General features: G+C 42.0%; 1 protein-coding gene and 1 long non-coding RNA gene across 5 annotated transcripts in view; one reads left to right on the top strand and one right to left on the bottom strand.

The window, feature by feature from the left end:
• The window catches only part of thsd7ba (thrombospondin, type I, domain containing 7Ba), a 291739-nt gene that overhangs the window by 261635 nt on the left and 2604 nt on the right, over positions 1 to 27500 (bottom strand). The gene's annotated exons all lie outside the window — the stretch shown is intronic.
• LOC310723331 overlaps positions 15147 to 27500 on the top strand; it is a 59940-nt gene continuing 47586 nt past the window's right edge. The window contains exon 1 of the long non-coding RNA XR_014532641.1: positions 15147 to 15425. This is a non-coding gene — a long non-coding RNA (uncharacterized lncRNA). The remainder of the gene's footprint in view (positions 15426 to 27500) is intronic.

Here is a 27500-nt window from a genome sequence, read left to right as displayed (position 1 = left end):
ACACAAGTGCAAGAGGAAAAACTAAACCCATCCGAGCAGAAGCCCTCGTGGCCAAACACAGCTTGACATAAATTTTCAGAGTGAACGAACACACCTGCCTGCTGTGAGCTCAGGCATAAACAGAAAAAAAAAAAAAAACGCTGGGAGAGACCATTAATAATACAGTACACAATGTGCTTACAGCCGTGTGTGTGTGTGTGTGTGTGTGTGTGTGTGTGTGTGTGTGTGTGTGTGTGTGTGTACTCAGCCATTGTCTGACATGGACATAAACATTACTGCACTGTAAAATACCCATAAAGCTCCACCATGGGGATGACGCATAAAATCAATACGCTCGCTTCGTTCTACAAATGTCACTTTAATGATTTTATTCAGCACCTTGGGCCAAGAACACTACAGACTGTGTCGCAAACACTGGAATTTATGTCTACTTAGTTTTCCTACAAGACCATCTGCCATTTTGAGAAACATTACCCATGCTACAATGCTATTTTTTTAACAAGACTGTTTGACAGTGTTTATTTTATCTTCGAAAATAAACTGTTGTGTTTGACAAGTCCAAGATGAGACCAAGATCCTTAACGAATACAGCACTGAGACTTATACCAACTGCGACCAGGAAAACACTGATACCAGGCCAACACCGAGACTTATACCAGCCTAGGCCAGGACAACACCGAGACTTATACCAACCTAGGCCAGGACAACACCGAGACCGGGACAACACCGAGACTTATACCAACTGAGACCAGGACAACACTGATACCAGGCCAACACCAAGACCAGGACAACACTGATACCAGGACAACACAGAGATTATTCCATCTAAGACCAGGACAACACCGAGACCAGAACAACACCAAGACTTATGCCAACTGAGACCAGGACAACACAGAGACCAGGACAACACAGAGACTTATACCAACTAAGACCAGGACAACACTGATACCAAGCCAACACCAAGACCAGGACAACACAGAGATTATTCCATCTGAGACCAGGACAACACAGAGACCAGAACACCACCAAGACTTATACCAACTGAGACCAGGACATCACAGAGACTATGACAACACCAACATTCATACCAACTAAAACCAGGACAACTCTAAAACCAGGAAAACACTGAGACATACCAACTGAGACCAGGACAACACCAAGACTTACCAAGTGAGACCAGGACAACAATAAAACCTACATCAACTGAGGCCAGGACAACCATGAGATTAATACCAAGCGAGACCAGGACAACACTGAAGCCTGTACAAACTGAGATCAGGACAACACTGAGACTGATACCAAGCAAGACTAGGACAACACTGAGACGTGTATCAACTGAGACCAGGATCAACAAAACTATACCAAGTGGGTGGGGGAGGGGGTGGTAATCTTCTAATCTTTTTATATGAAGGTCATGAGTTCAAATCTCAGCCACACCAAATTCCATTCCTGGCCCCCTGAGCAAGGCCCTTGACCCCATAACTGCTAAGTTGTATGATTGAAATAAATGTATGTCACTCTGGATAATGCCGTTTGCCAAATGCCATAAATTAAAATGTATGTCCTAGGACGACAACAAGGCTAATACCTGCTGAGCCTAAAACAACAATAAAACCAGGGCAAGACTGAGACGTATATCAACTAAAACCAGGACAACACTAAGACCAAGACAACATTGAGACCTGTACCAAATGAGATCAGAACAATATTGAGATCTTTACCACACAAACAAAGACACAAACTCATACCAACTAAAATCAAGACAAGACCCAGATTCCTACCAACCAACACAGGGTAACAGATGGGACCCATCAAAACTAGAACCAGAACAAAACCAGGACCCCAACCAATCAAGGCAAAGCCCTAAATCCAGACCAACCAGGATCCATCAGATGAGTCCAAGACAAGACAAAACACGTTTTAGATAAAAGTAACACCCATTTCAACCACGACTAAGCCAATAATACAAAAAAAAATACAAAAAAAATACAAAAACTCAGCTGAGACCAAATTAAGACCTTTACAACCTAGGACAAAAGTAAGACCATTACCATGAGAGGACAGAAATACATGTACATTGCAGAAAGAGGACAAGGACAAGGCAGAGAATTACTCCATCTGACACGTACAATAATACCAAAGAGGACCAACATACACCAGGATAAAACCCAAGACCATACCAATAGAGACAAGAAGCAACCTAACGATCAAGACCAAGACCAGTACCAATCAGGTCTAAGATAATTTTTAACCCCAATCACGCCAAAATCCAGTCACCAACTCGGACTCCTGTCAACCATGACTAAGATAAAACCAGACCAACCAGACAAAACCAAAGATGAGGTCAAGGCCCGGAAACAACATCTGACATGGTACAAGAACGTTTAATTCTGACAACGTTTCAACTCCTGAGTGTTTCTTATTGAAGATGTGACACATACACATCTGGAGATGGAGCGAAATGAAAGAGTGTGTTCTTGGTGTGTTGCCAGATCCTGTGTTAAAACTGCATTAAAGCAGAAACTCAATGTTTCATTATTCACTCCAAAGCTCCGTTATGGGATCCCGAGCCTCCAGGAACATCAAAGGAGAAATTTTAGCAGAGACATTTTACATTTACAAGCGTTTCTCCGTCTGAGTCAGAGCGGTCAATATTCCACCGGTATGCCACTCGACCTGAGCACGGTTCACCCACACGGTATTTTGTTCATGGTCTCTTATCTTCAAATGAGAGACGATTAGCCGATTAACATGCTAGCATAACATAATACTGACATCAGAAGTAAAGTAGCAACCAGGGGACGTTCTATTATTCATGGCGTGCTTCGAGTTACGCCTTTTTGACATGCTGGGAACGCCGAGGATGCGGAGAACACTGCCTTTGATCTTACCGAGACAGATACACAGAGACTGATTCCTCGACAAGTCCAAACACATATTAGCTATTGTTATTCTAGATACCGGCTGTATATCTCACACATGCTTGCACACATATTTACATTTACTGCGTTTAACCCTTATTATTTATGTCAACCTGAGCGAGCCGAGGTTCTTCTAAAACACAACTCTAGTCTTTTTCTCACAGCAGAATAAACCCTTTTACAGGCTTAACAGGTATACTGATTTTGAATATGCAAATGGGCATGCTAATTTATGCACTCACTTTTATATAACACTTTCAAAAACAGCGTATGTGAATGTATTATAGAAATATTAGAGCAAAATAATCAGTAATGATGTCGAGTTAAACATGTTCCAATTTCATACTTATGTCCATTTATAATTACAATTAAATGTTGGTAAAACAAGTTAGTTCCTGTTTTTGCTTACTTTATAGCAGCTATAAATGCTCATTCCCTTACCAGACTCTTTGTCATGGAAAAGAGAAACCATACGGAACCATAAACTACTCCTGTCCTGAAGATAGAACACCAGAGGGTCATAAGTTCAAATCCAATTGCAGCACCCCCAAGCTGGCATTCTTTGGCTCTTCAGCCGGGCCCTAAACCTTAAACTGTTACATGTAAAATGTCTTAGGAAAAGGGCGTCTTTCAAATGTTACAACTTGACCTCTGACACTGAAAACTTCCATAAAGGGAACATAAACAATCCTCTCCTTACAGAAACGTACAACATGTAAATGATTAAACACACTGTTACTACAGAAACGATCACTATCAGAACGAATGCGTTGATATAAACTCGCACTACCCGGGTAGTTCACTGGTCAAGGCTCTGGGTTACTGATAGGAAGGTTGGGGGGTTTCAAGCCCCAGTATCGCCAAGCTGCCACTCTTGGGCCCTAGAGCAAGGCCCTTGACTCTCTGTGCTCCAGGGGCTCTGCCCCCAGCTTCCAGACAAGCGAAGAAAGAGTTTGATTGTGCAGTAAAGTACATGTGACAGATAAACGCAATTCTATTCTACTGCTGTTCTGGAAAATTTATCATTACCTTCTTGCCCAATCAGAATCCAGAGAGAATACATGTAAATGTATTCATGAAATGTAAACATGATTGATAAAAAATAAATGAATAAATATTAAAATAATTCACTATTGATTGTATTAATCAGTAAATTAAATTAAATAAAAAAGAAATGAAATAAATGTGAAAATATGTAAGTAAAATAAGCAGGTATCATAGATAGATAGATAGATAGATAGATAGATAGATAGATAGATAGATAGATAGATAGATAGATAGATAGATAGATAGATAGAAAATCAATAGAAGTAATTCATGAATTTTTTAATTCATAACATATGCATCAATCACTATCTATCACTAGGCAGATGTAGGATAGATGTAGAATATATATGACATTAAAGGAATCCTAAACAAATTTGACAGATGTTACGGATGTTACAGCTGAAAGAGAGAACACCTTAGCGAGCATGCCAGCAGTTCATCTCCTCCAGATATCCTTCAGCCGGGACTACTACTAAACTTGGCTTGGCAGTATAATTGACAGCGGCGTTTTCTCTTATCCCAAGATGTTAGAAATGATGTGTGAGAGAGAGAGAGAGAGAGAGAGAGAGAGAGAGAGAGAGAGAGAGAGAGAGAGAGAGAGAGAGAGAGAGAGATAGAGATTGGCGAGAGAAGGGGATTGGCAAGAGAAGGGGATTGGCGAGAGCGGTGAGCATTACTCATTAACTCATTGTTTGGAGGCAGATTGTGTGTTAATGAGATGCGAACGACAAAATCAGAACAAACAAGAAGAAGAACAGAGAGAGAGAAAGAGAGAGAGAGAGAGAGAGAGAGAGAGAGAGAGAGAGAGAGAGAGAGAGAGAAAGACAGAGAACTATCTGAGGAACGTGGGGGGAGGGTAGTTCTTCTTCCAACACCAGGCTGAGAAGATCTGAATGATGATAAGAGAGCAGTTGTGGAGGGAAATCAACACGGACAGATGTTTTCTCTTGTTCCTCGCAGCGCTTCGCTGGATATCCAGAGGGAACTGAGTAGCAGCAGCCACTCTTTACAAAAAAAAAACAATAATACACCTCCCTCGTTCTCTCGCTATCTGAATTCAGCAGTGACTTCTCCGGGATGTGAAATGAGCAGGTTTGAATGAACCCCCCATTTACACCACCACCCTCAATCCCTCATTCCTTCCCCATCATCCCCAACCCCCTCGCTAGCTCGGGAAGATAAGGGCTTCATTTTTTCCTCAATGGAAAAACATATTACTCGAGTTGAAAATGAAGCACACATGCTTTCACTCGGCTGCTTTCAGAGCACGACGTTCGCTTCCAGTAGGTACACAAATGTCTCCGCAGCTAGCAGGACAGGCTAACTAAAGCTAATACTAATCATCGCTCCAAGAGTGCAGGCAATAAACCTAGTTGAATTCAGCATTCGGATAAAATACGTCTCATTTTTGCTTACAGTTTTTTCTGGAGTTTCCACTTTTCCAGTGACATCTGTGGTTTCCTAGCTACCATGCTAATGAAGCTTACACATGCCGTAACATTCATTCAGAAACTATAACAATTGCAAAATGAAATCATTCCAAACTTTTCACAATGTAGCTTTTAACACTGGAACGTTATTAGGGCGGCCATCTTTGTCAACGATTTACCAATTTTCCAGGAAGTGACATCATTGTTTCTGGAGCATGAACAAAAAAACGAATGGTGAAGATCTTTTAAAGAACTTTTAAAGGATTTAGAAGGGACAATGGTGTATCTCCTGCATCTGGAAAAGCATTTTATTGAAATATAGAAAATATTAAACCAATAAAAAGTGAAGTTGTTCTAATAGCTAAATATCATAATGGCTATTATTTATAATTAATATATATATATATATATATATATATATATATATATATATATATATATATATATATATATATATATAATGATAAAATAAATATGGTTAAATATCCACTTAATTTCCATACAGAAATCCTCTATTAGCATATTAACAGCTTATTAACCTCTATTAACAGCTTTGCACACTCAACATCCGGACACTTAGTTTCTTCAAGCGTTACTTTGCCGTGCCTTTTTTGAAACTTGCCAAAGATGTTTTTCACTTGTGATCCATTTAATCCCAGAGCAGTTCAATAGGATTTAGGTGTGGTGACTGGGCAGCTTTTCAGTGGCTGTGCATCTCTAAGGACCCTCTCAATCCCACCCATTCCTCCTCCGAACAGCAGCAGTATGTGGATGAAGGTCTGTAGTGAGAACTAGTGGGAGCAGGTTGTATTGCTGGAATTTAGTGAGCTAGAATGGAAACTAAACTCGCCGGTCAGTCACGTTTGTTTGGACTGGTAGAGGGATTTATGGCCCTGGAAGAAGAAACCATCAGAAATCCAGTTCTCCTAATTCTGCATGTGGCGGGTGTTTGTAAATGCACCTACTGATGATCTCTTCATCATGGCACCTGTTAGTGGGTGGATTTATTTATTAGGCAGTAAGTGAACATTTTGTCCTCAAAGTTAGTTAGAAGCAGGAAAAATGGACGAGCGTAAAAATTTATGCGAACTTGACCAATTGTGACGTCTAGACGTCTGGGTCAGAGCATCTCTAAAACTGCAGCTTCTGTGGGATGTTCAAATTAAAATTTTAGAACGTACATGTACACATTTATATATCAGTACGACATGTAGTGAAATGCTTTTTTTGACTGTTTTGATTTTCATGTTTAGATTATAGATAAAGAATAAAAAGTATATAAAAATATAACTAGAGAGTATAAAACTAGGGTTAAGAATATTATATATATATAAGTGACAGTGTGCAATTGTGCAGAATAATTGTGCAGTAAAGGAAAAGTGAAGATGGAGAGAAAGGTCCAGTACTAGTTCCTTGGTGTTTCCTGGTTTAAACTCCAATTAGCCTGCGGGAAGAAACTCCTCCTCATTCTCTCTGTGTTTGCTTTCAAGGAGATGAAACCCTGAACGCAACAAGAAAAAAAATAGTCCATTGTTGGGATGGCTGAGGTCCTTCACAATCTTCCTGGCCCTGGTCTGCCACCACGTGCTGTACATTTCCTGCAGGTCAGAGAGCTCGGTGTGGATAGTATGTCCAGCTGACCACACCACCATCTGGAGGGCTCGCCTGTCCTTCATGGTGCTGTTCCCAAACCAGGAAGTGATGCTACCCGTCGGGACGCTCTCAATGGTGCAGGTGTTGAAAGTCTTTAGCATTTCAGAGGGTAGTTTAAAGTTCCTTAAGCGTCTCAGATGGAACAAACGCTGCCGGGATTCTTCACCAAGGTGTTGATGTGACCTGTGTTATGTAAATATCTGGGAACTGAAAACTGTCCACTCTGGGGTCCTGTTGATGTTTAGCGGTTGGTATGACCTCTCCTGTTTAATGCTGAAGCCCACTATTAACTCTTAAGTCTTGCTGACGTTCAGGAGACGATTAAACTCCTGGCACCATGGTTTTTGATCTCCTGTCTGTAGGTATGCAGTCTCATCATTGTTGGAGATCAGGCCCACCACAACAGTGTCATCAGCAAACTTGATGGCCACACAGTCATATGTGTACAGCGAGTACAGCAGGGAGCTCAGAACACAAGCCTGAGGAGCTCCAGTGCAGGGTGAGGGTCTACTGATCTGCAGTGGTCAGTAGCTATCAAAAGTTGTCCAAGGAAGGAACAGTGGTAAACCGGGGACTGAGTCGTGGGCGGCTGAAGCTCATTGATGCACGTGGGGAGCGAAGGCTGGTCCGTGTGGTCCGATACAACAGATGAGCTCCTGTAGCTCAAACTGCTGAAGAAGTTCATGCTGTTGATGCTCAATTGATCGTAAAAGATGCAAAAAGATGAGCAACACAATATTAGGCAGGTGGTCGAAATGTTATGTCTGATCGGTGTATATTTCTAAGAAGATGCTTCATGACGATGCCAGATGTTAAAAAACTATATACGAATTAAATTGAATTCATGTAAAGGGATCAGCGTGAGCAGCGTCGAGAGAACCAATCAGCACACAGGTCATGTTTCATGGCTAAACACGGAGCATATAACAGGAAATGTTAGCTGTGACTGTTTACATCGCCGACATTCTATACACATCCCTGAGTATTTATATTTCGTAATCCAGTGGTGGAATTCAAAATCGGTGAGGATTCGGTGTCTAGCTCAATGAAATGAAAACCTTTTCGGAGTCTTCAGTCTGTTTGAGGATTAACCGGAGACTCTGAGGTCTTTCGGTTCACCTGGAGCTTCAGCTAAACCTCTGATCGACTGCTGAGTCAGAATCGATAGAAGAGTAAATCTGGTGTCCAGCTCGCCCTTGTGCACTTTGCGCACCCCTCTCTGAAGTGTCTCAACTTATTACAAACTCACATAGCTCATGATTACAAACTCAACAATCCACAAAAAACACAACTAAAATAAAAAAATTGCTGAAAAGTCAGTTATGATGAAGGGGCATGTATTTTTTACAAACTCCTCATTATATTCAGGTTCCCAACCAAACCTGTTCCAGCATGACACAAAATGCACAAAGCCATCTCCATGAAGATCCATGAAGATCTGATATCCATGGGTTGGATATGGTAAAAAAAGATCTCCTGCTTTAGAGCATTTGACTGCACCCCAGGAACATCCTAACCGCATCTCATCTACATCAGGACTTGACTTTACTGACACCCTTGTGGCTGAATGAATCTCACACAAAATCTTCACAATCATCTTTCCAGAAGAGTGGAGCTCATTATCACAGCAAATGGAGACTTGGTGTGGAATGGGATGTTCAGAAATGTTATTATCTTTTGTCCATATAATGTAAGCAGGTGATTGGTTTCTGCAGGATTCTGGATCCTGATTGCTCAGAAGGCATTTTCTATAACAGCAGCTCTGACAGTTGGACAGGTTTATGTCAGTTTTTTATAGAGCAAGAGCTTAATCTCATGCACATACGTTCTGCAAACTCGTTTAAAACAAATAGTAGGCATGAAGAAGATTTCTGTAAATATAGCTTGAAGAAAGTGCTGTTATTGGACATGAATCAACTGTGCTGTCTTAACGAGAATTCCCTCTGTTTCATGTCAGATAACAATGAGATGCAATATGCAAATTAAATGCAGAACAAGAAAACATGATTTTCTCGTGATTTTCCGTAAATGTTATGGCCTCCAGTGGGAGTCATGTGACCATACAAACATCAGTTTAAATTCCTGTGTACTGAAGAAGGAAATAATAAACCTCTAATCCACGATAGTGAGGTAAAAAAAAAAACATAAAACATCTCACCCAAGCCTTCCTTATGGACTTTAAACCCAGCTTTCAAACCCTGTGAGAAGTAGTTCTGGGTTTTCACACTTCCCTGAAGGTTTGTGTCGTATTCTTACGCTCTTAGAGCCACACCGCAATCAAATTCTTCCCTTTTGGAAAAGTAGTTCCAGATTCTTCACATTTTCCTGAAAGTTGTATTCCTACACCCTCAGAGCCAAACTACAATAAAATCCTTCGCTCCTTGTAAAGTAGATCCAGGTTCTTCACACTTTTCTGAAATTGGTGTCGTATTCCTCCACATTCAGAGCCACACCACTTTCAAAGTCTTCCCTTCAGAAAAATTGGTTTGAGATTCTTCATACTTTGTTAAAAATTCATCATATTTCTAAGCCATCAGAGCCACACTACATTAAAATCCTTCCCTTCAGAAAAAGTGGTTCCAGCTCTGAGAAGATTCTTTTCACTCATCACATAAGTACAATCTCATTTAACTCTGCTTTGAGGTACAGACTGAGTGACAGTGTCATTGTGATTACAGCATCAAGATCCATGATCCATGGCCATGTTCTTCTCACGTCCATGTTTTGGACCATGGCCAGATGATTCCTGGCAATGGTCCAGGAATCATCTCAGACTTATCTGAATGTAAACCTCACACACACACTTATCAGAAACGTGGAGTTTTGCTTGCACTTTTGCCACAGCTTTTTTTTTAAATCTAATAAATGCTGGATGGAAGCAAAATCATAGACACAGTAAAGAATCTATAAAAAGGCAAATAGTCTGGTGCTTAATGAAAAGGATGTTGAAGGACAGGCTAGACTCAAGAATGTAGGCTCAATTAATAAAGTGATGTACTTTCAACATCTATCGATCTGAAGGTTGTGAGTTTAAATCCCAAAACCACCAGGCAACCCCAGAGAGCCCCTGGGCAAGGCCCTTAACCCTTATTCGCTCGAACGTATTGAAAAAATCATTATAAGAGCTCATGATAAATGCCATTCATATAAATGAGTACAAAAAGGAAACTGAGATCAAAAGTAGCAAAGGCTGTGTATTTCACCCCTAGACCTTCAGTGGTGTCCTTCCTGAATCAATCCACCTCTTAATAGCATCATGACGCCAAGTCTATAGAAACCATCAATATTATAGAGAAACTCAGTAAAACAGAGCGCCACATCACAGACAGGAATTTTCTACAGTGACAATGAAACCAAATGAACACAATTCAACACATCTCCTTTCACTGGAGCCACAACAAAGTGCTTTTCCTGAAAAGTGCGTCTTGTAAATGTTCTTGTAAGTGAATCTTCGATTAAATCGGTTTCTTCTCCTCTGGTGGAATAAAAAAAAAAAAACAGCTATTAAATTCACTAAATTTGAGATTGTGCAGTTTGCTACAGATGCGGGTTGCGAACTCTGACTAGTGACCATCCAGTCAAAAGACATGAAAACGCCTGCTAGAGGGCCTCGGCGTCGCCATCCCGCAATCTGACTGGTGACAGCAACAGCTTCAAGCAACATGGATTTGAATCAGTAGGACACCTGCAGGTTACACATTGATGGCCCCCGGCAACACGTGACGTGACGTCTGAAATCTGATTGGATAGAATTTCAAACGGAACCTTACACTCAAAACACTTAAGACTCAGCTCATCCCATAGAAACGCTATAAAATGAAGTGAATATTGTGAATTATAAAATACATATTTATGGATAAAAATATATTAAAAATGCAAGTCAGCGATTCTGATAGACCAGCCGAGAAGATCTAGCAGGACTTCCTGAATTCTACTGAAGTAAAAGTTCTGCAACATGTAAATACGAGAGATAATTAAAAAAAGCTACATCACTACAGCGGGGAAGGAAATACTGTAGAAGATCCTGGATTTTCTTCAGGGCTTGAGGTGGTGATCATGAAGCTTGAAATGGTTCAGGAAATAAAACCCAGTAGGTGAGATCTTTCCTGAGCTGGAGACCATGACGGAGTGTCAGGGGTTAATCTGGGAATTTGTGTTTCCCCTTCTTGAAGATAAAAATAAGGATAAAGAGCATGAAATCGACTCGTTGAGCGAGTGAGAGGGATGCAGCAGAGTAGAAATCCTCAGAGACCCTCACACACACACACACACACACACACACACACACACACACACACACACACACACACACACACACACACACACACTTCCTCTCATGCTGGAGCGGGGACAGATGGGATCTGATTTGAGAAATATTATTTGACAAAACAGTATTAGTTTTTGATAAATGACGGAATAAAAACAGTTCTTCGGGGCGTCACTTCAGCACGAGTTCTCGTTCTTCTCCAACCGTCTCGGTGTGTGATAACGTGCATAAATGTTTGCCTCCTCATTAAAAAAGCACTTTGTATTTTCCGAGCGGCTCCCGCAAAGCATGCTGGGAGCAAAAGAGGTGGAAGGTGGATGCTGGAATCGAGCAAGCGAGCGAAAGAGAGAGAGAGAAAATGCGAGAAGTGTGAACATGCTAATGCTAATGCCCGCATCTGTGTGTGTGGGTGGTGATTCTGTTTACTCGTAATTATGCACAGCCAGAAACATCGCTTAATAATAAGGGCAATTAGCAGAGAAGATAAGCGCGAGACAGACGAAGGAAAAGAACAGCTCCCGTACGAATAGCTCTAATAGAAAATATTCGATTAACTGAAAAAAACAAGGAATATTTTATCCGTTTACGGCTACGCTGCTTACAGGACATCGTTTCTTTTGTACCTTGACTTGGCTTCAGGCTTCATAACATCTGAGAGGGTAAAGCATTTCTAAGATATTTAGTGCAGATGCAAACGAGGTGTGTGTGTGTGTGTGTGTGTGTGTGTGTGTGTGTGTGTGTGTGCAATTGTTCTTCAAAGCAATCATCTAAATCATGGACAGATGTGCAGTTCTTTCTCCAAGTGCTGTCTCAGGTGTATTCTGGCCCTGTGACACCCCCGACTCGCTGAGAAAACTTCTCCATGTTTTCCTGTTCCTAACAGATGCTTCTGCTCCTGCTCCTGCTCCTGCTCCTGCTCCTGCTCCTGCTCTGGCTCGACCCGTACACCAAACATCAAACCAGCACCCGTCTGGTGATCTGGCCTCAGGTGTGAAGCCTACAGGCGGTCCCAGGGTACGCTACAAGGCTGACTGCAAGCATGACCTCAAGATTCTTGCTATCAGTCCCACCAGATGATCGCATACAGAAGCTCGAGGAGGCAAAGAAATGAAGAAAGGTCTCTTGATGACCTTCATTCACCAGACCAACCTGATGCAGCAAGAACAACAAGAAGAGCCCAAGAAGTCCAGAAGAGTTGGAGCTGCTTTTCTCTTAGCAAAGTTAAAAAGCTGAGGTCAGAGCGCAGGGTCAGTCATGAAACAGGTGAGGGTTAAGGGCCTTGCTCAGGGGCCCAAGAGTGGCAGCTTACTCCTGACCTTCTGAGCCACCACCTCCCTCAGAGGCAGAAATTGGGCGCCCTTCTTCATGAGCCTCCAGGGCCACAGTGGGCTCTTCTCTGACCTGTCCTCAGATCTATTCTTACAAATTGAACGCCTGCCTCTCAGCAGTTCTTAATCGTAAAAGATCTTCAAGCTATAAATGAGCAGTGACTCCGCCCACTTTATATTTCATATTCACATAGGAAGTCTTTGTCCTTCCCTCTCAGTCTCAGCATGTCAGGACATGATTCCTTTTCGACCTGCGTTTTGTCTCAAGTCAGTTCAAGATTTCGAATAAAGACTCCACACAAGAAGCCCTTGAACGTCCGAGCGAGCGAAGGCTCTTTGTTTACCCACATGCAGAATTCAAACACAAAGCCGTAGCCCACAGAAGGAAAAGAAAAAGAAAAGAGAAAAAAAGAGAAAAGTAAACAACAAGCCAATTCTCAAAGGTGTAGAAGTGAAGCCAGAGGTGAAGGGATGTAAATGCGGAGTGGTTTTTCTTTCTTTCTTTCTGCAGGAATCGTGCTCATTATCTGTAATAGGGGTCAAAGCACCGCCAGACACGGAGTCCACACACAGATCCATTACTGAAGGTCGAAGCTAGGCAGGCAGAGGGCGAAAGCGCGGAAAACCAAATACACCAAGAAAGCGAACAGAGCGAGAGAGAGGAACGCGGGAAAGTAGCGAAAGGCTAATCGCGGCATTATGAATATGACATTTGAAACTCGACCCCGGGTTAGACGGGTGTCAGAACCTGTCGGAGATCAGCGGAGGGGAAGAACGCAGAGCAGCATGTATGATTACGTTCTTCTTTTTCTTTTTCTCCGCTATCCGTGTGTACTTTTCTTCTTCATTTGTTTTCCTGTCCAAATGCACAGAGCTGATCAGGCTGATTCTGAAGCTTCAGACCAGAGCAGTGTACACTATATATATATATATATATATATATATATATGTGCACTCTGTATATATACAGTATATGTAAAAAAAATACAAGTATTTGGACACCTGACTTTTCCAGCCACAATTCTATAGGACGTCTTTGGATGCATGAAATTTTCCCTCCACTGTGAACTTGGAGATCAAACTGTGTTCCAGCACGTGCACAAAGTGACCAGATATTGGCAAAACTTTGTGGACACCTGAACGTCTGATCGGGGTTTGTGAATCATTTGCAATTTGCTGTTAGAATAACCGAGTGAATGTTCCACTAGATTTTTTGATTCATTCAGCCACAAGGATGTTTTTAAAGTGATGTTGGTGAGATGTGTTGAGGAGGTTCCTAGGGTGCAGTCAGCGTTTACATTCATCCCAAAGTTGTTCAAAAGATCTATAGCAGGAGATCTTCCAACCCATGGTGAGCAGATTTTTATATCGTCATGCTGGAACAGGTTTGGGTCTCCTAGTTCAAGTACAGGGAAAGTATCACGGTGCATCCAACGACGTCCTTCAACTTTTAATGGAAGAAGTTTGGAGAGGAAGCACCTATGGGTGGAGAAGTCATTGTGGTTTACAATACACTCTGATTCCATGGTGGTGAATTCTGAATGGGACTTCCTGAGCTCGTGTGTGAAATGGCGAGTGATCAGATTTATGTCAGTGATGTTTATTTTGGATTGTGTTAGAGATTTTATTACATTTGGAAAATGAAAAAAAGAAAGAGGAAGCGAGAGACAGGTGCATTATGCAAAAAAAAAAAGAAAGAAAAACAAAAAAAAAAAGGAACGGCAGCGGCGTTGACACTTGTGACATTTCTGTTACAGTGCGAAGGAAACACCGAGCGCTAAGTGTTTTCAAACAGCCAATTACACGCAGCGGAATCAATTCCGGTAAGCAAAATGAGCAAAATAAATACGGTGTAGTGTGTGACAGGGTTTCAGCTTAACAGATCCACAAACAGTCATCAAACACACACACACACACACACACACATTGTGAAAAAGGACTGAAAGATCCATAATGTGTGTGTCGGAAAGCAGAAATGGTGTTCACAGAGCCACGGGGAGCCAATAAATTGGTCCAGCTGGAATAGTGAGAGACGTTGGGTTGTCAGGAATGTCAGCTGTGTCTCTGCACTCGCCTCTGACGCTCCGAGTCCGGCAGCCTGAGCCATTTTTATTTCATTATCTATCAAAAATTGAACCAAAACTCAAATGTGGACAGTTTCTACCCTGCACATGGAGCGAGGACAAGGACAAGGACGAGGACGAGGATGGAGACGAGTGCTGAATTCTGCACTGCTGCTCACACACTTATAAAACCCTTTTCATTATTATTATTATTATTATTATTATTATTATTATTATTTTCTACATAAAAAATTAATAATGATGGTGATTAATAATGTATTATTTCATTATTAATTAATAATAAGAATCATAAGAAGAAGAATAGTTAAAATGTATGCATAATAATTTTTTTATTCGAAATAATTTTTTAATATAAGAAAAGAAATATTCTTTGTCATTAATTTTTTATTGTAACCCAGCCATTAGGGGGGCTCAAGCCAGTGCACTCTTAGTGCCGGTCCCAAGCCCGGGTAAATGGGGAGGGTTGCGTTAGGAAGGGCATCCAGCGTAAAACATGTGCCAAATCAAATATGCGGATCACAAATGAGAATTTCATACCGGATCGGTCGAGGCCCGGGTTAACAACGACCGCCACAGGTATCGTTAGCCGACAGGGTACCGGTGGAAATTGGGCTACTGTTGGCCGAAGGAGGAGAAGGAGAGGAGGAAGACGTCTACAGAGACGGCAGGGAAAGGAGCAGTGTAGGAGAGTAGAGGTTCGGGTTGGTACTTTAAATGTTGGTACTATGACTGGTAAAGGGAGAGAGATAGCTGATATGATGGAGAGGAGAAAGGTAGATATGTTGTGTGTTCAGGAGACCAAGTGGAAAGGGAGTAAGGCCAGGAACATTGGAGGTGTTTAAACTGTTCTATCATGGTGTGGATGGAAAGAGAAATGGTGTAGGGGTGATTCTGAAGGAAGAGTACAGTAAGAGTGTAGTGGAGGTGAAGAGAGTTTCTGATAGGGTGATGAACGTGAAGCTGGAAGTTGAAGGGATGATGATAAATGTCATCAGTGCCTATGCTCCACAAGTTGGCTGTGAGATGGAGGAGAAGGAAAGATTCTGGAGTGAATTAGATGAAGTGGTAGATGGTGTACCTAGGAAAGAACGATTGGTGATTGGGGCAGACTTTAATGGGCATGTAGGTGAAGGGAACAGAGGTGATGAGGAGGTGATGGGTAGGTATGGTTTTAAGGAGAGGAATGTGGAAGGGCAAATGGTGGTAGATTTTGCTAAATCTATGTAGGAGATGCAACCTGAAGGAGATTGGAGACTGTAAGGTGTTGGCGGGGGACAGTGTAGCTAGACAGCATCGGATGGTGGTCTGTAGGATGGTCTTGGAGGCGAAGAAGAAGAGGAGGAAAGTAAGGTTTGAAAGAAGAATAAGATGGTGGAAACTAAAGGAGGAAGAGTGTAGTGTGAGGTTCAGGGAAGAGGTCAGACAGGGGCTCGGTGGTGGTGAAGAGGTGCCGGATGATTGGGCAACTACTGCAGGAGTGATGAGGGAGGCAGCTAGAAAAGTACTTGGTGTAACATCTGAAAATAGAAAGCAAGACAAGGAGACGTGGTGGTGGAATGAGGAAGTGCAGGAGAGCATTAGGGGAAAGAGATTGGCAAAACAGAAGTGGGATCGACAGAGTGATGAGAAGAGTAGGCAGGAGTACAAGGAGATGCGGCAGCAGGTAAAAAGGGATGTGGCGAAAGCCAAGGAAAAGGCATATGAGGAACTGTATAAGAGGTTGGACACTAAGGAAGGAGAAAAGGATTTATACCGATTGGCCAAGCAGAGGGACCGAGCTGGGAAGGATGTACTGCAAGTTAGAGCAATAAAGGATGGAGAGGGAAATGTGTTGACTAGTGAGGAGAGTGTGTTGAGAAGATGGAGGGAGTATTTTGAGCAGCTGATGAATGAGGAAAATCAGAGAGAGAGAAGGTTGGATGATGTGGAGTTAGTGAAGCAGGATGTAGATAGGATTAGTAAGGAGGAAGTGAGAGCAGCGATTAGGAGGATGAAGAATGGAAAGTCGGTTGGACCAGATGATATACCGGTAGAAGCGTGGAGATGTTTAGGAGAGATGGCAGTGGAGTTTTTAACCAGATTGTTTAACAGGATTCTGGAAGGTGAGAGGATGCCTGAGGAATGGAGAAGGAGTGTGCTGGTACTGATCTTTAAGCATAAGGGAGATGTGCAGACCTGCAGTAACTACAGGGGAATTAAGTTGATCAGTCACACCATGAAGTTATGGGAAAGAGTAGTGGAAACCAGGTTGAGAGAAGAGGTGACCATCTGTGAGCAACAGTATGGTTTCATGCCGAGGAAGAGCACCACAGATGCCTTATTTGCTTTGAGGATGTTGATGGAGAAGTATAGAGAAGGTCAGAAGGAGCTGCATTGTGTATTTGTGGATTTAGAGAAAGCGTACTACAGGGTGGAGAGAGGAGTTGTGGTATTGTATGAGGAAGTCAGGTGTGTCAGAGAAGTATGTGAGGGTGGTGCAGGACATGTATGAGGACAGTGTGACGGCAGTAAAGTGTGCAGTAGGTACGACAGACTGGTTCAGGGTGAAGGTTGGACTGCATCAGGGATCGGCCCTGAGCCCTTTCCTGTTTGCAGTGGTGATGGACAGGTTGACGGACGAGGTCAGACAGGAGTCTCCCTGGACTATGATGTTTGCAGATGATATTGTGATTTGTGGTGAGAGTAGAGAGCAGGTTGAGAAGAGCCTGGAGAGGTGGAGATATGCGCTGGAGAGAAGGGGAATGAAAGTCAGTAGGAGTAAGACAGAGTACATGTGTGTGAATGAGAGGGAGGGCAGTGGAGAGGTGCGGTTGCAGGGAGAAGAGGTGGAGAAGGTGGAGGAGTTCAGGTACCTGGGGTCAACAGTGCAAAGTAATGGAGAGTGTGTTAGAGAAGTAAAGAAAAGAGTGCAGGCAGGGTGGAGTGGGTGGAGAAGAGTGACAGGAGTGATTTGTGATAGAAGAGTATCTGCAAGAATGAAAGGGAAAGCTTATAGGACTGTGGTGAGACCTGAGATGTTGTATGGATTAGAGACAGTGGCATTGAGTAAAAGACAGGAGGTGGAGCTGGAGGTAGCGGAGCTGAAGATGTTGAGGTTTTCGTTGGGAGTGACGAGGATGGACAAGATTAGAAATGAGTTTATTAGAGGGACAGCACATGTAGGATGTTTTGGTGACAAGGTGAGGGAGGCGAGATTGAGATGGTTTGGACATGTGCAGAGAAGGGACATGAATTATATTGGTAGAAAAATGCTGAAGTTGGAGCCACCAGGTAGGAGGAAAAGAGAAAGGCCAAGGAGGAGGTTCATGGATGTGGTGAGGGAAGACATGCAGGTAGTTGGTGTGAAAGAGGCAGATATAGAGGAAAGGGGGGTGTGGAGACGGATGATCCGCTGTGGCGACCCCTAATGGGAGCAGCCGAAAGAAGAAGAAGAAGATACATTTTTTATTGTATGTTTTTTTCTAATTCAAAAATTCTTTCTTGCTTTTTTCTTAAGTTTTTCTTTCTTTCTTTCTTTCTTTCTTTCTTTCTTTCTTTCTTTCTTTCTTTCTTTCTTTCTTTCTTTCTTTCTTTCTTTCCTTCCTTCTCCTCTATTCAGTATTTCGATCCTCTACATGTATATATAGCTGTATTTCACTTTTCTTTTAAACATTTTCATGTGATTGTTTTTGTCCTCCCTCCTCTCCTTCATCTTTCGCTTGTCTTTTTCTTTCCTCCACATTAGTTCTGTTCTCTTTATCCCACTCTTCCCCGAGGGTTTCCTCCTGAGTGTCTCCACGTAAACACGGATCAGACGTGTGCACTGATTAGACCGTGAGAATGTGTCTGAGTGATTAGAGCAGCATCAAGTGTGTGTGTGTGTGTTTGAGAGAGATCCCACAGCCAATAAGTCTGAGACTTCACTTGCAACACAAGAGCCAAAAACACACAACCACACACACACACACACACACACACACACACACACACACACACACACACACACACGTCAGAAGGTTTAATACCCCCAGTGTTTTAGTATCTCCAGGTTTAATACCCCCATGTTTTAGTATCTCTAGGTTTAATACCCCCAGTGTTTTAGTATCTCCAGGTTTAATACCCCCATGTTTTATTATCTCCAGGTTTAATACCCCCAGTGTTTAGTATCTCCAGGTTTAATACCCCCATGTTTTAGTATTTCCAGGTTTAATACCCCCAGTGTTTAGTGTCTCCAGGTTTAATACCCCAGTGTTTAGTAACTCCAGGTTTAATACCCCCATGTTTAGTATCTCCATGTTTAATACCCCCATGTTTTAGTATCTCCAGGTTTAATACCCCCAGTGTTTAGTATCTCCAGGTTTAATACCCCCATGTTTTAGTATCTCCAGGTTTAATACCCCCAGTGTTTATTATCTCCAGGTTTAATACCCCTGTGTTCAGTATCTCCAGGTTTAATACCCCCATGTTTAGTATCTCCAGGTTTAATACCCCCAGTGTTTATTATCTCCAGGTTTAATACCCCCAGTGTTTAGTATCTCCAGGTTTAATACCCCCATGTTTTAGTATCTCTAGGTTTAATACCCCCAGTGTTTATTATCTCCAGGTGTAATACCCCCATGTTTTAGTATCTCCAGGTTTAATACCCCCAGTGTTTAGTGTCTCCTGGTTTAATACCCCAGTGTTTAGTAACTCCAGGTTTAATTCCCCAGTGTTCAGTATCTCCAGGTTTAATACCCCCAGTGTTTATTATCTCCAGGTTTAATACCCCCAGTGTTTAGTTTCTCCAGATTTAATACCCCAAGTGTTTTAGTGTCTCCAGGTTTAATACCCCAGTGTTTAGTAACTTCAGGTTTAATACCCCCAGTGTTTTAGTATCTCCAGGTTTAATACCCCCATGTTTTAGTATCTCTAGGTTTAATACCCCCAGTGTTTTAGTATCTCCAGGTTTAATACCCCCATGTTTTAGTATCTCCAGGTTTAATACCCCCAGTGTTTAGTATCTCCAGGTTTAATACCCCCATGTTTTAGTATTTCCAGGTTTAATACCCCCAGTGTTTAGTGTCTCCAGGTTTAATACCCCAGTGTTTAGTAACTCCAGGTTTAATACCCCCATGTTTAGTATCTCCATGTTTAATACCCCCATGTTTTAGTATCTCCAGGTTTAATACCCCCAGTGTTTAGTATCTCCAGGTTTAATACCCCCATGTTTTAGTATCTCCAGGTTTAATACCCCCAGTGTTTAGTATCTCCAGGTTTAATACCCCCATGTTCAGTATCTCCAGGTTTAATACCCCCATGTTTTAGTATCTCCAGGTTTAATACCCCAGTGTTTATTAACTCTAGGTTCAATACCCCCGTGTTTTAGTAGCTCCAGGTTTAATACCCCCATGTTTTATATTAGTAGTAATACACAGTGCTACTAAACACAGGGTTATTATACACTAGAACATTAAACCTGGGGGTATTAAATACAGGGGTATTAAATGCAGGAGTAAAAAAACAAAGTGGTATAAAACCTGGAGCTGCAGGAGAACAGGTGTGGCAGCTGTTCCTCTGTTATTCTGCTGCTCGTTTCTTCACCACAATCAATTCACAATCAGTAAGAGATCAATTTTATGTCATCAGTTTGCGGGAGAAAGAGACCGGGTGGTGAAAGGCTCAGCAGGAACAGAGAAAAAAGATCTGCTCTTTCTCATCTCACCTGGTCTATCTTCCTCTCATCTGTTCTCTCTCTTATCTTATCTAGTCTTTCATTCATCTGGTCTCTCATTTAAACTAGTCTCTCTCTCTCATCTTGTCTCTCTCACTCACCTGCTCACTTTCATCTGCTTTCTCTCTCATCTTATTTGGCATCTCTCAGCCGATGATAGTGATGTCAACATGATTGAAAAGAAGGTTTATCTGGACTCACCTGGTCACGCTCATCTTACCTGGTCTCTTTTTCATATCACCTAGTCTCTCTTTTTCTCATCTGGTCTCTCGCTTATCTCACCTAGTCTCTCTCATCTCATCTGGAATCTTTCATCTCACCCAATCTCTTTCATCTCACCAATCCTCTCTCTCTCTCATCTCATCTGGTCTCTCTCTCTCTCTCTCTCTCTCATCTCACATGGTCTCTCTCATCTTATCTCATCTGGTCTCACTCATCTCACTTGCTCGCTTTCATTTGTTTTCTCTCTCATCTCATTTGGTCTCTCTCACCTGGTGATAGTGATCATAATTGAGAAGATGGTGATGGTGGTGTGATGGTGATGGAAATGATGGTGATAGTGGTGTGAAAGTGACGAAGAAGAAGTTGATGATCATGTAATTGTAATGGTGGTATAAAGGTGATAATGGTGTATAGGTAATGGAGATGAAGGTGATAGAGATGAAGATAATTGAGTAATGAAGGTGATGCAGATGAAGGTGATGGAGATGAAGATAATTGAGAATGAAGGTGATGGAGATGAAGGTGATGGAGATGAAGATAATTGAGAATGAAGGTGATGGAGATAAAGATAATTGAGAATGAAGGTGATGGAGATAAAGATAATTGAGAATGAAGATAATTGAGAATGAAGGTGATGGAGATGAAGATGATGGAGATAAAGATAATTGAGAATGAAGATAATTGAGAATGAAGGTGATGGAGATGAAGGTGATGGAGATAGTCACTAACTAGTGCACACTAAAGCAGGCGTAATAAAACACAAACCTTGGGTGTTGGCTGGAATATTAAAAATGAATCATGCAGTTGTGTGTGTGTGTGTGTGTGTGTGTGTGTGTGTGTGTGTGTGTGTGTGTGTGTGTGTGTGTGTGTGTGTGTGTGTGTGAGATACAGCAGCTGGAACTGATATGAGAAGGTCATTTTACTGAAAAGCTCAAATAAAATTCACTTCACTTTCATTGCTTTTGCTGTCACAGTGTGTGTGGAACGAAGTGGAGCTTCAGAAAAAGTTAGAGAACTTATAACACACACACACACACACACACACACACACACACACACACACACACACATACACATACACACACACACATCCATTCATACACACCCAGACACTCCTACTGTACCACACACACAAACATACAATCTTCCTATACAGCACACACATACTGTACACTCTTCCTATATCAAACACACACACACACACACACACACACACACACTCCTGTATTTCTGTGTCACACACTCACACCCATCTATACTACTATAGATTGTGTGAGAATGTAGGAAACCGTGTGAGGCTATGAGACAGTGTGTGAGACTCTGTGAGAAAGGTGTGAGGCTGTGTGAGATTTAAAAAAAACAAAAAAACTGTGGGAGACATTAAGAGACTGAAAGAAACTATGTGAGACTATGAGAAAGGGTGTGAGACTGTCAGAGACTTTGAGAGAGTGTGTGAGGCTGTGAGAGAATATTAGAGACTATGAGAGCGTGTGTGAGGCTGTGAGAGAATATTAGAGACTATGAGAAAGTGTGTGAGGCTGTGAGAGACTATGAGCGAGTGTGTGAGACTGTGAGAGAAAATGAAAGAGTGTGTGAGACTGTGAGAGCGTGTGAGACTGTGAGAGACTATAAGAGAGTGTGTGAGACTGAGAAAATATGAGAGAGTGTGTGAGACTGTGAGAGAATACGAGAGAGTGTGTGAGACTGTGAGAGAATATGAGAGAGTGTGTGTGACTGTGAGAGAATATGAGAGAGTGTGTGTGACTGTGAGAGAAGGCATTTTCAGCACTTGTAAGTGAACAGCGCTGCAGTTTTTCTGACTGCCACATTTCAGCACCTGGACAGAGACCTGCATTATTTCCAGTGAGTCAGAGTGAGAAGCTCCACCTCCTATTCCTCCATCATCTTCATTCCAGCAAGATGAGGCAGAGAAGATTCATCAGTCTCCGGCTCAAATCGCACCTAAACATGAGCCTCGGTGCTGAGACGGAGTGACGCTGTCACCGCACTCAGCTCTGCCGCCTAAATATAAACCCTTTCCCACACTCACACACACACACACACACACACACACACACACACACACACACACACACACACACACACTCCATTACGCTCACCTCCTAAAGCGCTTCGAGACTTTAAAGTGCAAGAGAAGATGGTTTTGTGTTTCCATCAGCCACTGTACTGCAGCTGAAGTGGCAGCTAATCACCCACGCAGTCATGGCCAACATCCAAACCTGTACAGAGCTTCTCAGAACTTCTTATCCACATCAGAGTAGCTCCTAACACTTACTTCATCAGGAACGCCCATTGTGTCGGAGGACACACTGATTACAGTCTATATCCTGTCAATCAACCACCATCATTCTTCATCCAACAACATGCAGGTGGAACATTCAATAAACATTCATGTGAAGCTCCTGAAGCATGGAATAACATCCAAGAGGAGCAATATGCACATTTATACAGTATATAACGTTCAGGTTTGCAGACACTTGCATGTTCTTATAGTCAGAAGCAGAGGTGGCAAAACACATCCTTCACCCAGCAGAAGTGCAGATACTGATGTTTTAAAAGACTCTGGTAAAAGTTGAAGTTCTGACTGCACTTTTTCACTCAAGTTAAAGTAAAGAAGTTTGGGCTCTGACATGTTCTTCAATAAAAACTAGTGATTATTACTACCTGTTTTAGTGTCACGCTGGAAACTGAACCACATCATATTAATATATTAATTTCAATTAATTTCAGATGTTGTTCTCTAATGAATGTATTCAGGCTGAAGATCCACCATGTAGAACACAAGCAGAGAAAATATGATGATGATCATGTGATCAGAAATGTCTCTGTTCTCAGTCATGTTCTCATCACTGACTCCCTCTGTCTCATCCACATTAACCCCAGACTTCTTACTGCCTTCTGCCTGCTCATTGTGAGCTTCAGAAACTAGTCTTCGTCTGTGGTGTGTGAGAGGAAATGATCCACCAGTGGACTGAAAAAGCAGCACAAAGAAAGGAAGCAGGTTGATGTGCTGAAAAAAGGCGCAATTAGAAGAAAAAATATTGATCATGTTGCCAAATAGATTGAAACTAAAGTAACGAGTCTGTTTTGAGAATGTAAGAGGTAGAAAGTACAGATATTTGTGTAAAAAATGTCATGAGTGAAAGTAAAAAGTAAAAAACGGATACCAGAAAAATCTACTTAAATACAGTAAGAAAGGTCAGAAGATCAGAAGGTCGTGAGTTCATAGTCCACCATCACCAAGCAGCAGTAACCACACATGATGAACATCAAGACACTGAGTGGGAAGCAAAGTGTGACTTAAATACGTGATTTTTTTTTTTTACGCGAATGTAATAATATAGCACCAAGTTCAGAATAACCAGAACGGCATGCAGAGCTGAAGAACGTTCTCGCAAACTCATCAATCAGAAAGACAGGACAGGAGTCTTCGATCCGAATCGCCAGAAAGCTGCTTTTTCTGCAGAACTACAGCTCAGTCTTTCAGATTATCAGCTCACATCTACTATAAAACCTCACCATGTTCCATTCCGTTTCTGCACTGAATCCACTTGGAGCTTTCTCATTTGAAGTTCATGTGCTCTCAGACCCAAATGTTCTCACCTGCTTGGAGAACTCACCACAGTCCCTTTCCAATTTACCAAACCCTGCACATGTTCACTTCCTGTACTAACCATAATGATGTTAGTGCTAATCTCTTATCCAGTTGTTTGATTATCATTTGTTACCATGGAGACGTTCATTTTCATTAAAGAATAAAGGATTTCTCAATTTTGGATTAACAAACGATTCTCTGAAACCGAGGTCTGTTTGAAGAAGGACACAAAGACGCTTATAGCGAGGAATATAAATAAAATCAGTGAGAGAGCCTTAGAACTTCCTGTTTGTTCATCACTATCTCAGTTTAGACTCAGGGAGAAGGAGACGAATCAGAGAACCGAGATGAGAAGACGTTGGGGGAAACAATTCCTGAGTAAATTGATTGTAAAATGTTATTTATTAATTTGTTTGAGTTTAAACTTCTTTCATGCTCCATGTTGATTAGTGTATGATTAGTGTTCTTCTGCATTACCCACAATGCCGTTCTGTCCATCTCTCTTGTTCCCCTCTGTAGGCTCTGCTCAAACACCTTACACCTGGTCAGTATGAATGCTGGATTCTGATTGACTGGAAGTTCAGGTGTGATTAGTGCATTGAAACTGTGTGAGAGTCTGTAAAAGTCTGTGAGATTGTGTAGGAGACTCAGTGAGATTGTGTGTGAGACTCTGTGAGATTGTGTGGGACTGTGAGATTGTGTGAGAGACTGTGAGATTGTAAGAGATTCTGTGAGATTGTGTGAGACTGTGAGATTGTGTAGGAGACTGTGAGATTGTGTGAGAGACTCTGCAAAACTGTGAGATTGTGTGTGAGACTCTGTGAGATTGGGTGAGAGACTCTGTGAGATTGGGTGAGAGACTCTGTGAGACAGTGTGAGACTGTAAGAGACTCTGTGAGAATGTGTTTAGTTTTAGACTGTGAGAAACTGGGTGCGATTGTGTGAAAGACTGTACAGGACTGTGTGAAACTGTAAGAGACTGTGAGACTATGTGAGAATGTAAGAAACTGTGTGAGACTGTGAAATTGTGTGTGATTGTGTAAAACTGTGAGAAACTGTGTGAGACTGTGTGGCTGTGAGATTGTGTGTGACTGTGTGAGACTGTGCGATTGTGTGTGACTGTGTGAGATTGAGTGAGACTGTGAGAAACTGTGTGAGACTGTGAGAAACTGTGTGAGCCTGTGTGAGACTGTGAGAAACTGTGTGAGACTGTGAGAAACTGTGTGAGCCTGTGTGAGAGTATAAGATTGTGTGTGACTGTGTGAGACAGTGTGTGATTGTGAGAGACTTTGTGTGACTGTGAGAGACTGTGAGATTGTATGAGATTGTGTGAGAGACTGTGTGAGATGGCGAGAGACAATGTAAGACTGTGAGAGATTGTACAAAACTGTGAGAGACTGTGAGGGATTGTAAGATTGTGCGAGCGACTGTGCAAAACTGTGAGTGACTGTGACAGACTGCGGGAGACTATGTGAGACTGTGGGAGACTATATGAGACTGTAAGAAACTGAGTGAGATGGTGAGAGACTGTGCAGTACTGTGGGAGACTATGTGTGAGATAGTGAAAGACTAAATGTTGCAAATACCATTTGGTCAAGTTGAGTCAAGAAGCTTTTATTGTCATTTCAACCATATATATGTGACGCAGTACACAATGAAATGCAACAACGTTCCTCCTGAACCCTGATGCTACATACAACAACAATCACAGAAAACACAGAGCTGAGGACTAGTAAGTGTCCTCGCCACATAAAGTGCATCGTGCGCAACCTGGTGCAAACAGTGCAAAGACAACACAAGACAGTTCAAGACAAATACACAAAACACAAAATAGCGCCACCAGTAAACCTGTCGTATACTGCATATAATGGCTGAATGAATCTCCTCAAATCTCCACAAAATCTAGTGGAACATCTTTCCACAAGAGTGCAGCTTAATATAACAGCACATGGCGACTGAAAGCGGAATGTAGTGACGTTTTTTTCTTGTTACTTGCTCCAAGGTGCAACAGCAAACATAAAAGTATAAATAAAAGGAAATAGTTGTGTAGTGTAGAGAAACACTACAGTGCAGTGTAACATGTCTGTGCTGTGATTCGGAGTGTGTATCATTTACACACACACACACATATATATACATTATCTCTTATCTCCTAAAAATGTAAGTTCTTTTCCATCTCACTCTTCATCATCTTAGTAATGAGAACTCCAGCACGGGAATTTTCAAATAAACCCTGGACACGATGTCCGTTATAATGAATAAAAAAGAAAAGAAATAGAAAAGAAAAGAAATAGAAAAGAAAAGAAAAGAAAAGAAAAGAAAAGAAAAGAAAGGTCTTGTCACATGTACGTTACAGCAGAGTCAAATTGTTTCTTCACATATCCCAGAGATGTTAGAAATCTTGGGTCAGAGCGCAGCCATGATCTAGAACCCCTGGAGTGCAGAGGGTTAAGGGCCTTGCTCAAGGGCCCAAGAGTAGCAGCTTGGTGATACTGGGGCTTAAAACCTCAACCTTCTGATCAGTTACCCAAAGCATTAATTACTAAGCAACCAATTACTGATTGGAGTGGATATTTGGTGGCACTCAGGTGAGGATGGTTTCACTTTGGAGTCTGGTTCTTCTACATGCAATCTGAAGGAGTTTTTCCTTCACCACAGTCGCCACCGTCTCACTCACCAGGGACAAACTTACAGGCATAAAACTTTCTTCAACTTCATACCAATAAAACTAAATCGAATCGAATCGAATTGAATCGAATTGAATGTCCCAGAATGCATCACAGCTATACAACACGGATATTTGGATTTACAATGTGATGGCATAAAAGCTGGTAAAAGCTGAGGAGAAGATTTCTAAAGCTCCACTGTATCGCCCTCTTCAGTCTGACACGAAGTGGGGGCTAAATCTTTCAGAACGGCATTGTGGGTAACGCAGGTAAGCGTTGATCATTGAGAGAACATGCAGTGAGCATGAGAGAAACTCAGATGAAGTTGAAGATCTTCAGGAGTATGAAGCTCAGGATTTTTTTTACCCCATGCAGGTCTCCATTCTCCCTGCACTAAATAATAAAATGTGTATCTGCTGGGCAACTCCTCTCAACGTGATGAAGACTGTCCTCGTCCAATTCTTCCAGCGTCCCGCCGAGAACCTTCTCGGTCTCTTCTAATATCTTTAAACCTTGTGTGAATGAAATGCTCTTCTCATTAATTAGCAGATGTGGCAGAATCCCACTCCTGTGTTTT

The sequence above is a fragment of the Silurus aristotelis genome (genome assembly GCF_946808225.1).
Source record: "Silurus aristotelis genome assembly, chromosome: 3".
Classification (NCBI taxonomy): Eukaryota; Metazoa; Chordata; class Actinopteri; order Siluriformes; family Siluridae; genus Silurus; species Silurus aristotelis.
Note: the sequence above shows the minus strand (reverse complement) of the source record. Positions and strands in the feature narration are given on the sequence as shown.